Source organism: Coenobita brevimanus, chromosome 40 (genome assembly GCF_032717465.1).
Source record: "Coenobita brevimanus isolate Jiangsu-jjx chromosome 40, ASM3271746v2, whole genome shotgun sequence".
Lineage (NCBI taxonomy): Eukaryota > Metazoa > Arthropoda > Malacostraca > Decapoda > Coenobitidae > Coenobita > Coenobita brevimanus.
In genome coordinates, this window is record NC_136993.1 from 6173721 (window position 1) to 6186325 (window position 12605).

Here is a 12605-nt window from a genome sequence, read left to right on the forward strand (position 1 = left end):
TTCAGTGTATCAAAATCTCTGTTCTCTTATTTTACACTGCTCTGCTAGTTATCAGAACACTCCTCCATGTGCAGTCAATATCCAAATTTTTCACTGAGTAATTCAGACGTCTACAGTTTGCCACTATAATTACTTGACAGTTGTTGCTAGAAGTCGCAGTGGTGGCAGAGGATGCTAAACTTCAGCCTCGTGAGATCACAAATCCATGGTTGTTATCTAAGGTATTAAACCGTGTGAGTTTATGTGCCACAATAACCCATGTGAGGTCGATGGGCATTAATCCATTTTAAGTAAAATTAGTCCTGGTAATATTTTCAACCATGTGGTCACAGAAACTATTGGTGTTGACAAATGAGATTATCACTATGAGAGAATTATTAAAAACTATGCAGCTGTGTTGTTATTATTATCTTTATTATGTGTCCGACTCTGGGCATAGGCTTCACAGCCCGTTACCATGGCCCAGTAGTCCTCCTAGATCCATACACCTCCACATGTCTCCACTTCGGCGTTAACACCCACCGTCCATATTGAATGCATTCCAGTGCAGTCTCGTACAGGATTGGTGTACTGGTATTAGCAGGAGTATTTTTACGACTTATCGGTGGGTCGTCTGGTAGATCAGTAAAGTTTGTTTTATGAAATTCAAATTCTTAAGCTGTTCCCTGACCCAGCGGGGATTCGAACCTGCGTCGATTAGAACTGCAGGCCAACTTTCTATTAATTAGGATACGATCTCCCTGAAAATAAAGATTTCGCTCATCATATACAAATGGCAGAACAAAGCGATATTGCAGTTTTACAAAAAGTTAAAAATTATGAAAGGCTATCACCCACAAAAAAAATGCATATAACAGAAAACAGCCTGCAGCTACCAAATGATTCAAATGAAAACACAATCCAGAACATGGGACAACACGTTTTTCTTCAACTTCAGAGAGACATCAATGTTAAGAATTTCAGTAATCGTCGTGAAAATAATTTACCAGTCCTCACCCTGTAAGGGCTCGGGGACGCGTATTATTTTCACTCGCTTTGTCTGTCTGTTTGTTTGTTTGTCTGTCTGTCTGACTGTCTGTCTGCCTGTCTGTTAACAACTGTATGCGATTTTGACTAAAATTTCAGCGATGATGAGCTATGACTTTCTGATCACCTGATTTAATTTGGGGGAAAACTGTGCCAAAGCCCAGGCTGTAGGCACCAAAATTGTGAAAAAAAAAAAAAAAAAGTTTCTCGCCATAACTCCTTTCCGAGTCGTCATATCTTTCAAATCTGCATCCTATAACATGCCTCAGTACATCAGGGGGGTCACCCCCCTACTTTGTGGAAGGGGGATCAATGTCAGGTGTGTTGGGCATGAAATTTCTTATGGGCATGAAATCGTCAATTTTCACACAATTTACTCCAAATCTGATATGTGACACCTTTGACTAGGTATCCTGTTGTGTTAATACGTCAGCACTTAAATGATTGCACTGCGCAGTTGACCCTTGTGTGGTGTGGTGCGGTGAGGATCTGTCCGTTCTCCCCTTTGGGGCTAAGATGCGAATGATTGTGTTTGAGTGGATGAGTAAATTGGGAGTGTGTCGACCCGTCTCGGCTACCTCCCTTTCCTTAAGGGAAGCAGCCTACGTACAGTATATAGATAGACTAAAATGACTACCGGGAACGGGTTTGCTGTGCCTGGCCTCGCTCCTTGTTTCCTTTTGATTTACTTACCGTCTGTGTTTTTGATCTTATTATTGTTGCTGTTGTTGCTGATGTTGTTCTTGTTGCTTAACCCCAGCCTGACTGGAATGTTTGGAGATGGAATGTTGTTAAAGAGGGCCTGGTATTGTTTGTGTGGTGATGGTTTTATGTGCCTAACTGTATTCAAACTTTGAATATAATAATCGATATGTTATGTGTTGGCACAGGCCAATTCGTAGGGTTGTGCATCTCTCATGTAGATACATTTTCTAACAGGGAGGAATATAGTTACTGGGTGTAAGTGGCCTCTGATAGTAGTATTGGTGCAGCCAGTGATGATGCTTAAATCGTTGTCCTCTCTATGGTCTGCTAGGTGTTATGGTGGGCGTTAGGTATGATGAAAGGACACTGCTGGGAAGAATGGGCCATCACTGATCTGATATTATTGTTTGTAGTTAGAGTTTACTTTTGTTGTTCAAAGTCTGTTCATGTAGTTGGTGCCAAAGTGCATTTAGTCTGATGGTTCATCGCCTCTTTATCTTTCCATCTGGTCGTTGAAAGTCCTGCCAGTCTCATATGTCACTTCAAGAATTTTATTGAGAGGGATGTGTGGCATAGGTACTTCGTTAATTGTGATGTTAGGGTGTAACTCTGCTCGTGATTATCGCTGAAAATGAGTGTGGTGATAGATTTAGCTGGAACAATCGTCAGCCAGTTGTCCTTGACCCATGCCTGAAGTATACTGAAGGAACATCGTTGCACTGAGCAGGCTGTCTCTGCATGGTTGTGTGCAGTTGTTAAGGTAGTATAATCTGCATATGGTGCAATACTTGTGGGAGGCTGCGATGTGGAAGCTCCACATATTTATTTGTTGAAGAGTTTAGGTGACAGAATGGAGCCCAACTGTAGCACCAGTCGAGCAGGGTGATACTCCCAAGGTGGATGGAAAGCTGATGACAGGGAGAGCTGAAGCTTTCATTCCGTGAGCACTTGGGACTAGTTTCTGACCATCCCCGTTTGATGAACTTATTTCTTGTTTCAGGAACACAGAGAGTAGACTAGCATGATCTCCATTACAAGTTCCTCTAACTGTCAACACCAAACTATATGCACATTACACACTACACTTCCAAATCAAAATTCATCAAAAGTGGCATGCCATCACCAAGCCTCGGAGTCATTCGGGGGGGAGGGGGGGGGAGAGGGACCATCAAAGCCCCCACAATCCACCCCTCTCCTGGGGGCGACATACTGGAAACCAATGTCCGCAATATTCTGGCCTTTGGTTCCTTCTTTCTTGAATTAAAGAAACAAGATGACACTCCAGCATTTGGTGTTGTTCTCCATATGTGTTGCTCGCAGCCCACCTCTTGCCGTGTCGACAGCTCCACCTCAGTCCACGGCAGGACCAGCTCTCTGCTGCACCGAGGGGGTCCGGCCTGTCCCTTCCACCTGGAGGTCGAGGGCCTAGGTCCTGCCGACCAGGAGGTTGAGGCTCCTCCGCCTTCCACCTGTAGACGACGGCCGACGACCCTCCCTCCACCACCACCTGGATCTGGGCCGTCCCTCCACACGACCGCAACCAGGCCTTCCCTCCTCAGCTTCTATATGCTGCTGAGCTGGGCGAGCCTCTACAGCCCTAGTACATCAAGGGCAAGTGGGTTTAGGGCAGTGTCGGGGCGGTTCAACCTGCAGCTCGTCATCGGTGCTATGCCTTCCACTCTGCTCTACCCGTCCCGCCCTGCCCTCGTCGGCCATCTGCAGCCGGCCTTACTCTTCCACCATCTGCCATTGCCGCCTTTCCTCATCTGCCAGTTCGCCTGCCCTGCTATGCTTTCCTAGGGGAGCCTTTCCTGCCTCTTACCCTGACAGGCTCTCTCTTTGCCCGTGTCCCACCACTGTTGTGGGGTGAATATCCACAACAACAATCCATATGTACATTTGTGATAACTGTACGTTGAGGGATGAATTGAAAGGTGTGTTCTAAGAATTGCGAATTTTGAGAGTCTCATGGAGTTTAATAAGTCATATGCATGTAGTGTGAGGATGGCCAGTCAGGTGTTAGTGTACTGTCGTGAGGGATGAAGGGGAATATGAAATGCGATTTTCTTAAGAAACATTATTATCTTGGATAGTGTTCTGGGTAGTGTTATGGGTCTTCATTGAGATTGGAGTGTTTTTTCTTTATTTGGTTTTAATACACTGATAACAATTCCATGTTTGCAAATATGGGGAATGATATAATGTGCGTATCAGCAGCTGGTAGTGTTTGCAAAGACTTGGATTCCGTGTTGTCCAAATATATCCGGTGTAAATTGCTAATGCCATCGAGCACTGTACTTGGAGAGGTCTTTATTATCGACCTCCTTTAGAAGGCAGAGCAATAATGTTTTTGCATGCTTCTCTGTGCCAGTCGGTGTGTGTGTGTGTGTGTGTGTGTGTGTGTGTGTGTGTGTGTGTGTGTTTGTGTGTTCCCATTATATCTCATGAGTGGCTTGAGCTATCACCATGAAACCTTCAAGGTTTCAAGCTATGGCCAATATCTTGGCCGCGTTCGAAAATGGGCACTCGGGGTCAACATCAAGGTCACCAATTTGGCTGCCAAAGGTCAACTAGTTTTTATGTCCGCCTTTAGCACCATTATATTTCACGAATGGCTTGAGCAATCAACATGAAACCTTCAGGGTATCAACATATGGCCAAAATCTTGGACTTGGCCTAGAGCATATCCTGGCGTGCGATTAGTATTCTGCTCCTGGATGCTTTTCTTTCATTTTCTATATAACTTTGCGTGCCTGTTCTGAAGTGAAAAGAGTTATGTTGTGGTCGAGTAGAAAGAAATGTCTGTGCAGAGAAGACTGTTTTTCAAACTCAGGGCTTCTTGGTGTTTGGTGAATTATGCTAGAATAGTCATTCACCAGCATGATTGCTTGTTAGTGTGCATCAATTGCTGTTTTGGTTTCGAAATGATGGCGGAGTTTTTTCATGGTACTTGGTGATATTAAGCTCCTTTTAGACCCCAGATGTATATGTTGCGTGAATAACTGTTGGCAGAATGCCCTTCCAGTGTCCTTTCTGTATTATATTGCCATTTCATATTTCATTTTTTGGAGCCTTGTGATGGTGTCTTATGAGCGTGGGGACGGGAAGTTGTGTCGGAGTGTTTTTTTTTTTTTTTTTATAAATGAAATGAAAACTGTCTGATATAGAGTTTGGGTTTAGTGTCTTCTGTTTGCCCGTGGAATGTGGCGTTTGTCTGTGTTTAGTATGATGTATTTCTTAAAACGAGTGGCAGTGTTAGTGATGGTTGTATGTTTTTTATCATGCTAAATCCTTGTTTCGTTTCTTTGGTGAATTTTATCCAGTTTGGCTTATTGTAGACTGTGTATGTCAACGAACTGAACAATATCGCATTGCACAGTATTTTAATAAAAAAAAAAAAAAAAATCCATTTACATTAGATTATACATCAGAAATGATGACGGCAATTCGAAGATACTGAGCACAAGAAAGTCTAGTATGGCAGAGAACTACAGCGATGGTACTGCTGGGACAAACTCCTCATGCTAAGAACTAGCGAGAGGGGGAAGGCGTGGGGAGCGTTCGCCCCCCTATTTTCGATTGACCAATGATTACTTACAATAAATGATCCATGTTATTTACGAAAATATATGAATTAAATATCTTACTGCACTTATAGTTATATATATTACTACTCTTATGATTAAAACCAGGAAAATAACACATTACAATCTTTATTGTGTAATTGTATTTAGAGATAAGTCTGTTAAGAATCACGCCTCTCCCTTTTCCTTAGTGGTGGTTCTGGCCCTGCTCCATGTAAAAAACTCTGAATACATCAACTCACAGAGGTTTCTAACATGGAGTTTTTTTTATGCCACAGTTCTTTGCTGTTTTCCGACGGAATATTGCCAGTTAAAATAATGAAATGAAATGCTTTGTTATTTGCTAACAGACATTAATTTCAGTGATTCCTTTTAAGAGGTACCCACCATCCATTTACTTGGCGTAATACTACTTTCAAGTGACTCTGCACTGAGTAGCGAGACAAATCGTTTCATTTAACCCGTGACACAATGAATACGTTAGGTGATAACTGTAATATCAAACTGATGCCTGGTGGCTTGGTGGGCTATTGCACTCCATCCGGATATGATTCAAAAGTGTTTATATCCGATAAGTAGTTATGCCGGGCAACCAGTCACTCTTGTGTTTAATGTAAGAACTTGCTACATAGGCCGAAGTCCGTACGCTCCCGATGGTTCAGTAAAGACCTGTATGACAGCTATACTCTGGAAAAATCGTTGAGGGATTTACAAGATCTTCAGTTACTGGGGGAAGATACAGAGGGGAGAATGACACTTCAGAATGAAAAATGTAACTTCCAGTGTTATATCAAGATCTAAGGGGAATGAGGCTCCATTACTTGTTGAAAAACATCAGAGAAAACACGTGTTAATCTGTGCTAACAGTGTACTGACATCGTAATTAGAATTAGGCTATATTACTGAAATTCACGCATTCAGTAAAGGACATTTAGTTATGTATGTAATATGAGAAAAACATTTTGTTATGCATCCTCACACAGAGAATAAGAAAATTCTGAATTCCTTATGCTCCTGTTATTGGTTCTGGGCTTATTTGCATGTGACTACGATATATCATGAAGGTCTACACAATACATACAGAAACAGTCATTACACGATTGTCTAACAATTAACTGACGGTCTGAATAAGGAAACGTGTCCCAATAGTGCAATACCAAAGGTCATCATCGCTATAACTTTCGTTGCGGGACAGAAACGACTGAGGACATTTTATCAAGGCCACACATCACGGGATATGCCGTCAGGCAATAGATGGATAATGATGTATGTTATTGTGTCTCTTCCTCAGTAACAACGAGACTAATTACACCACGGGAGAATGGAGCCACGTAGTTGTTTCCGCCAAACAGCGGAAGGTGAGCGAACTAGGTTTGTACTGCTGTGGGTGATGGGGAAGTCTACGCGAGCTATAGCTAAGGAAACGGGCTACAGCATCTCTACCGTGAGCAGATGGATCACGCGATGGAAGACGGAAGGCAACATTAGGACAAAATATCGGCTACGATACAGTGGGAGAGAATATGATGATGAATGGTTTTCAGATACCTACCCTTGTAACTACCAAATTTCTCCTATTAGTCGTCAGCAAATGTACTGCGATGGAACTCAACCTGACGCAGAGTGTAGATGTCTATGGTTCCAGTTACTTACTTCTGATGTTCCTCTTCAACAAGTGCCATTTATGTTCTTTTTCCGGGAGTCTCCTCTATACTAATGGAATATTATCACTTCCCTGATGAATGTACTTCTTATTAAGAGTTCAAAATACCTGCTGTTTACCAGTGGACATATATCTAGAGTATTAGTTCAAAGGTATGACACAGTAAGAGGATAATATGTGAATATTATTCACAAATATATGACCCTTCCTGCTTAAGTATTTTCCATGTTCCTTATTATCTACACGACTCACTGGTGGCTTATAAACGTGTTGTGCTGTAGAGCGATATATAGTCAATTCACACATAAATGACAAATGATTTTGCTAGTAAAAACTGACTCTTTGAAAGACGTAAGTTAAACTGTTGGATTGTTTAGGGCGTTCCTGCGTTCGGTTCATTCCTCTTCAGCAGTTAAGTGCAAAGTGAGAGGTTGACAGAAAACGAGAACCTGTGACACCATATAGAATTAAGGATGGGAAGTGGGGTGGGAAATAAAGGATGTACAAGAATTGACGTGACCTCAGCTGCAGATCTGATTTACATGATCTTACAATTTAATAGTTCAGTAAGGTCTCATTTTAAAACATTCCTACATTTAAAGTTACATAACTGTTTTTTGTATGTATCTGTGGAATGATAACACTTGGGTAGTATTATACTGTACGGTAAAGAGATGATATTTATATGTAAAAACAAGTACAAGTATAGCATTATTTGTTATAGTTAAACCTATAATTTCTATGTCATCCAAAGATCTAGGTGTCTTAACTGCATTCGCCAAATTATAGTTAGGCCAAGAATTTTGTACTCACCGCCTTCATTTCGGTCAGTACGGTTATTTCAAGCCAAAACTGATACAGTATAGGCAGGCACAAATGTCTGCTAAGAACTGAACGAATTCATAAGATACATAATACTTCCCTAGCTATAAACTGATCTATCCTAACACTCATCAAATCACAATACAGTAGGTAATGTACTCTAAATCTTTCCATTTTCTGCCTTTAAAGTTTTGAGGCTACAAATTCTCATTCCTCTTTGGATCAAATTAGTTCCAAACGACAATGTAAGTGAATCGTTTTGATGTGAGACATAACTGAATATAAATATCACAAGGTGTAGCTATTAAATATAAAGTGAAAATTGGAACAAAAATTTATAGGTAATGATAAGGGGAGGAAGGTCCAGTATAACAATTCACCAAAGGTTATACTGTCTTCACATAACTCTGTACTAAGAGACACACAAAATGTTTTCTTGTAACCAAGAAAATTATACCACGCGAGATGATAACTAAAATCCACGATTAAAAGAACAGTTATTATTTTTGCCAGTTAGCCAGAATATTTCTGGAACACAACACAGTGATGATTCATACCAGTATTGGAGTGCAGAAATCATATCTCAATGTGACTCTGTTAGTTGACTAAAGTGCTTGTAAATTACTTTCAGCTGAGTATTATTTTTTTATCAGTGATAATTATTGAAAAAAGTGGTTTGTTGCACCGATCCTTGGTTTATAGCACTGATGTAAGTGGCCTAGTGCAGCAACTTGGTAGAGCTTCTAATGCATAAGAATGGAGAATATTTATAGATATACCGTATATAAAAGAAGCCAGAAAGGGTACTTTTTAGACATTTGTTGGGCAAGTTTAAGGAGTTAGGTTCCAAAATGAATCCTCAAAGATCACATTTTGGATTGGCATTTGGAATTTGCCCCCAAAAATCTTGGAGCAAAGAGTGAAGAACAGGGTGAAAGATTCCGTCAGGATATCAAGGGAATGGAAAGAAGGTACAAAGGACGGTGGGATGTCAGTATGATGGCAGACTACTGCCGGATGATCTACAGGAACCCACTAGAAAAAGTGTTCAAACGACTGGCCACCAAACAAGTTTTGGAGCAAAAAAGGCTGAGAAGTTGCAAATACTAGAGAGGTTATATGTTCATTCATTCATTGCCAGACGCCATGTATCCCAACCGGGGTGGCCAAGGGCTTAGAGTTAATTGTTTTACAGGGAGGTGCACTAATCCTCCTCCAACCCCACTTGACTCGTAGGGATGCCAACAGCATCTGGTGTTCCCAGGCGATCACCCATCCAAGTACTAACCAGACCCAACGTTGCTTAACTTCGCTGATCGGATGGGAAGCGGTGTACTCAACGTGGTATGGCCGTAAGTTATGAAATATGTAGCGTTGTTTCTTTTATGTAAATGTTTAGAAAATTACACTGACTAAATATTTTCACTTTCAAAAACTTTAGATCCATATTGTATACACTGATTGAAAATTAAATTACATTTATAAAATATCTTTTAAATTTTGTATTAAAATGTGATGTGAGGGAAAGATTCTAAATGTATTTTTATTGTGTTCCTAATGCAATACAAATAAATACTCAGAATTTAATTTTGTAGACCTGTGTTAAAAATAACTTTGCAGTTACAAACTAATAACCTCCCTTAAAAGTAAGATGGAATGTTGCCTCCCTTGCATTTTTATTATAGATACTTTTATGGCAAATGCTTAGACGGAGTTGCTCCCATGGTGCCACCTCTCAACATGGGCATCTGACAGCGCCCATGACTTGAATGTCACACTGTCCTATACTAAAACTTCTACCCATCAGAATTCCTTTATTCCCCAAACTGCTTCTCCTTAGAACTGGCTTCCTGATGTTGATACCCCTGAAACTTCAACATACAGCAGTTCAGTTCCAACTGTTACAGAATTTTATGAATGGAGGACACTTATCTGGTGCATAGAGTATTTTTGTATAATATGTTTATACCTGTTATGCTGGCAATAACCTGGTTTCTCTGGGTTCTTCTAAATAGGAACACACAAAGCATTTATGCTACACTCCAACGGTACAAGGCGAGAACACAAATGCAGGGTGGCGATACAACAGGTTTATTATTATTGTTAAACTCTAGTTACAACTCTGGCAACATTAAGCCCAAGACATACGGGACATACAAGGTAAATGGTCAGTCCTCGAGATAGGATCTTAATCTGAGGACCTGACGGGTACCTCTAATCTAGGTGCACTAGGGAAAAAAAAAATGGGAGAAATGGAGTTCCCCCGAGCTAAGCCCTGTATTGGACTATATAGCCCCGCTAGGGTTACAGGAGGGAGCTACCCCTCCCGGCACGGCAGCCCGGGCGAGGCTCGAACTTGCAATCCCCCGATCACAAGTCCAAAGCGCTACCACTGTGCTACCGCGCCCCCCAAGGTGCACTAGGGAGATAGCCACAAAGTCTATACACAGAGAAAAAAGGGGAGATCCAGGAGGTGAATTTATGTCTGTACTGTAAGATGGTGTTAAAAGTATATCAGGAAGGCAAGGCCAAAAGTGAGAAATTAGAACTCTAGTTCTGAAAGGGGGAACCAGATATCGAGGTCTCACTAAGGGCTTAGGGGACAGAAGTTAATGTGGACTGTTCCCAAATTGGACCTGGGAAAGACTAAACAGCATAGTCATACAGATGTGCTGCCGGGATCTCTTTTCCAGGTGTAAGGGGAGGGAACTGTTGGGGCATTGAAGTGGTTGCACATGGAGAGACATCCTCCGGGGATTGTGGTGTGTTGCAGTGGCCGGTCCAGGATAGGGAGATGTCGTGACTTCTTCAGAGCTGAAACAGCATGAGGCCAGTTCAGTTGGTGAATGCATGGAGTCACGTCGGGCGAACTCCCTTGTGATGCCGCATCGAGCCAATGTTTGTGGTTTGTGTTGAGCCAAACCAGAGTCAAAGAAGCATCGAATCTTCTTTTTAACACTGCATTGAGCTAGTACTGAACTGAAGAGCTCTGGCCATTTGAAGTACTTGGGGCTCTGATCACAATGGCGGGTAGGCTGTGGCTCGGGACAGGAGGGGCGGCTAGTGGTGGTGTGTGCACAGTTCCTGTGTCCCTTTGGCTTGGAAGCTTGTATGATGGGAATCCTGGCATAGGGGCGAGGCTGCTGCCTGTCTCCTCGGCAGTGGTTTTCTGTGGTAGCTGGATTTGGGACTATGGTAGATGGGTTCGTCCTGGGTATTTTAATGCTCTTCCTTTTAAAAAAATCCCACTTGTATATACCGAACACCCATGGACCTATGTTCCACTGAGACTGCTTTTCCCACATGAATTACTTTCTTAGTTTGATCTACTTTTTCAATGGACTTTTTTTTTTTTTTTAATCAAATTGGACTTTTTTCCTCACATGGACCTATTTTCCCCATGGACCTATTTCCACCCTTCCACCTACCTTCCCTTTTGAACCTGTTGTTAACCATGGAGCTACTTTTGCCCATGGACCTATTTTCCCCTGAATAGTATATTTTCCCCATAAACCTATTTACCACCCATTAACTAATATTGTCCAGGAACACGTTTTTCCTCGGTGACCTGTTATCTGCAATGTGGACATATCAATTTCCTACAGGTCTTACATTTTCACATGGACCATTTTTATCATTTGGACTTGGGTTTCTATTTGAGCATATTTTCCCCACTGACGCACTTCCAATGGACCTATTTTCTCACATGAACGCATTCAAACCATGGACCTATTATCTCACATGAACGTATTGAAACCAACAACCAACTTGCCCTTTAGACCTATTCCACAGTAAACCTTATCATAGTATCCCCCAACCACCCACCCTTCAATGCATTGTAGTAGACCCATCTCCTAGCGTAGCCTCCAGGAAGCCACAAATTCATCCATCCACAAAGTCCACTCACCCAACCTTTTATACAAAGCCTGTGCACCCTGTTGTTTGCAGATGATACTGTGCTGTTAAGTGAAGACGAAGGGGAGCTGCAAGGCTTGTTGGATGAATTTGGGAGACTGTGTAAGAAACAGAATCTAAAGGTGAATGTAGGGAAGAGTAAAATGATGGTCTTTGAGAGAAGTGAAGTCATTGAATGTACAGTGAGATAGGATGGGAAGGTGATGGAGAATGTGAGTGCGTTTAAGTACTTGGGTAGTGTGATGAGTAAGGATGGAAGTTTAGAGGGTGAAGTGCTTGAAAGGGTGCAGCAGGGAAGAAAGGTTGCTGGTTCCTTGAAAGCAGTGATAAGAAACAGGGAAGTGAGCATGGACGTGAAAAAGCTACTATATGACAATAATGTGATACCAACTCTAACATACGGAAGTGAAGTTTGGACCTTGTTGGAGGGACAGAAGTCAAGGGTGAGAGCAGTGGAAATGAGTTATTTGAGAGGAGCATGTGGAGTCACATGGAGAGACAGACTGACAAATAAGGAAGTGAAGGAGTGTTGTGGTGTGGATGTGGATGTGATAGGAAGCGTTAGGAGAAACACATTATGGTGATTTGGTCATTTGGAGAGGATGGAGAGTGAGAGACTGACGAGGAGAGTGTATGTGAGTGAGGTGGAGGGGTGAGAGGGAGGGGTAGGCCAAGAATGAGATGGAAGGATGGAGTGGAGAGGTATATGAGAGAGGGGGTGTGAGCTGGAAGCAGGGCAGTGAAATGGCGGGGGACACAACGATATGGAGGCGATTTGTTTGTGGTCATCCCTTACGGGATTAAGGCGTCTGGCAATAGATAGATAGATAGATAGACTATGCACCCCAACCTCGTGCCCAACCCGACCACCCACCCATGCAACACCAGCC

At 42.1% G+C, this 12605-nt stretch overlaps 1 non-coding gene across 1 annotated transcript; it reads right to left on the bottom strand.

Moving 5' to 3' along the window:
• Positions 1-9039: 9039 nt before the first annotated feature.
• Positions 9040-9158, bottom strand: LOC145397373 (5S ribosomal RNA). Its single transcript, XR_013896953.1, has one exon. It is a non-coding gene; the product is annotated as a 5S ribosomal RNA (ribosomal RNA).
• Between the last annotated feature and the right edge of the window lie 3447 nt (positions 9159-12605).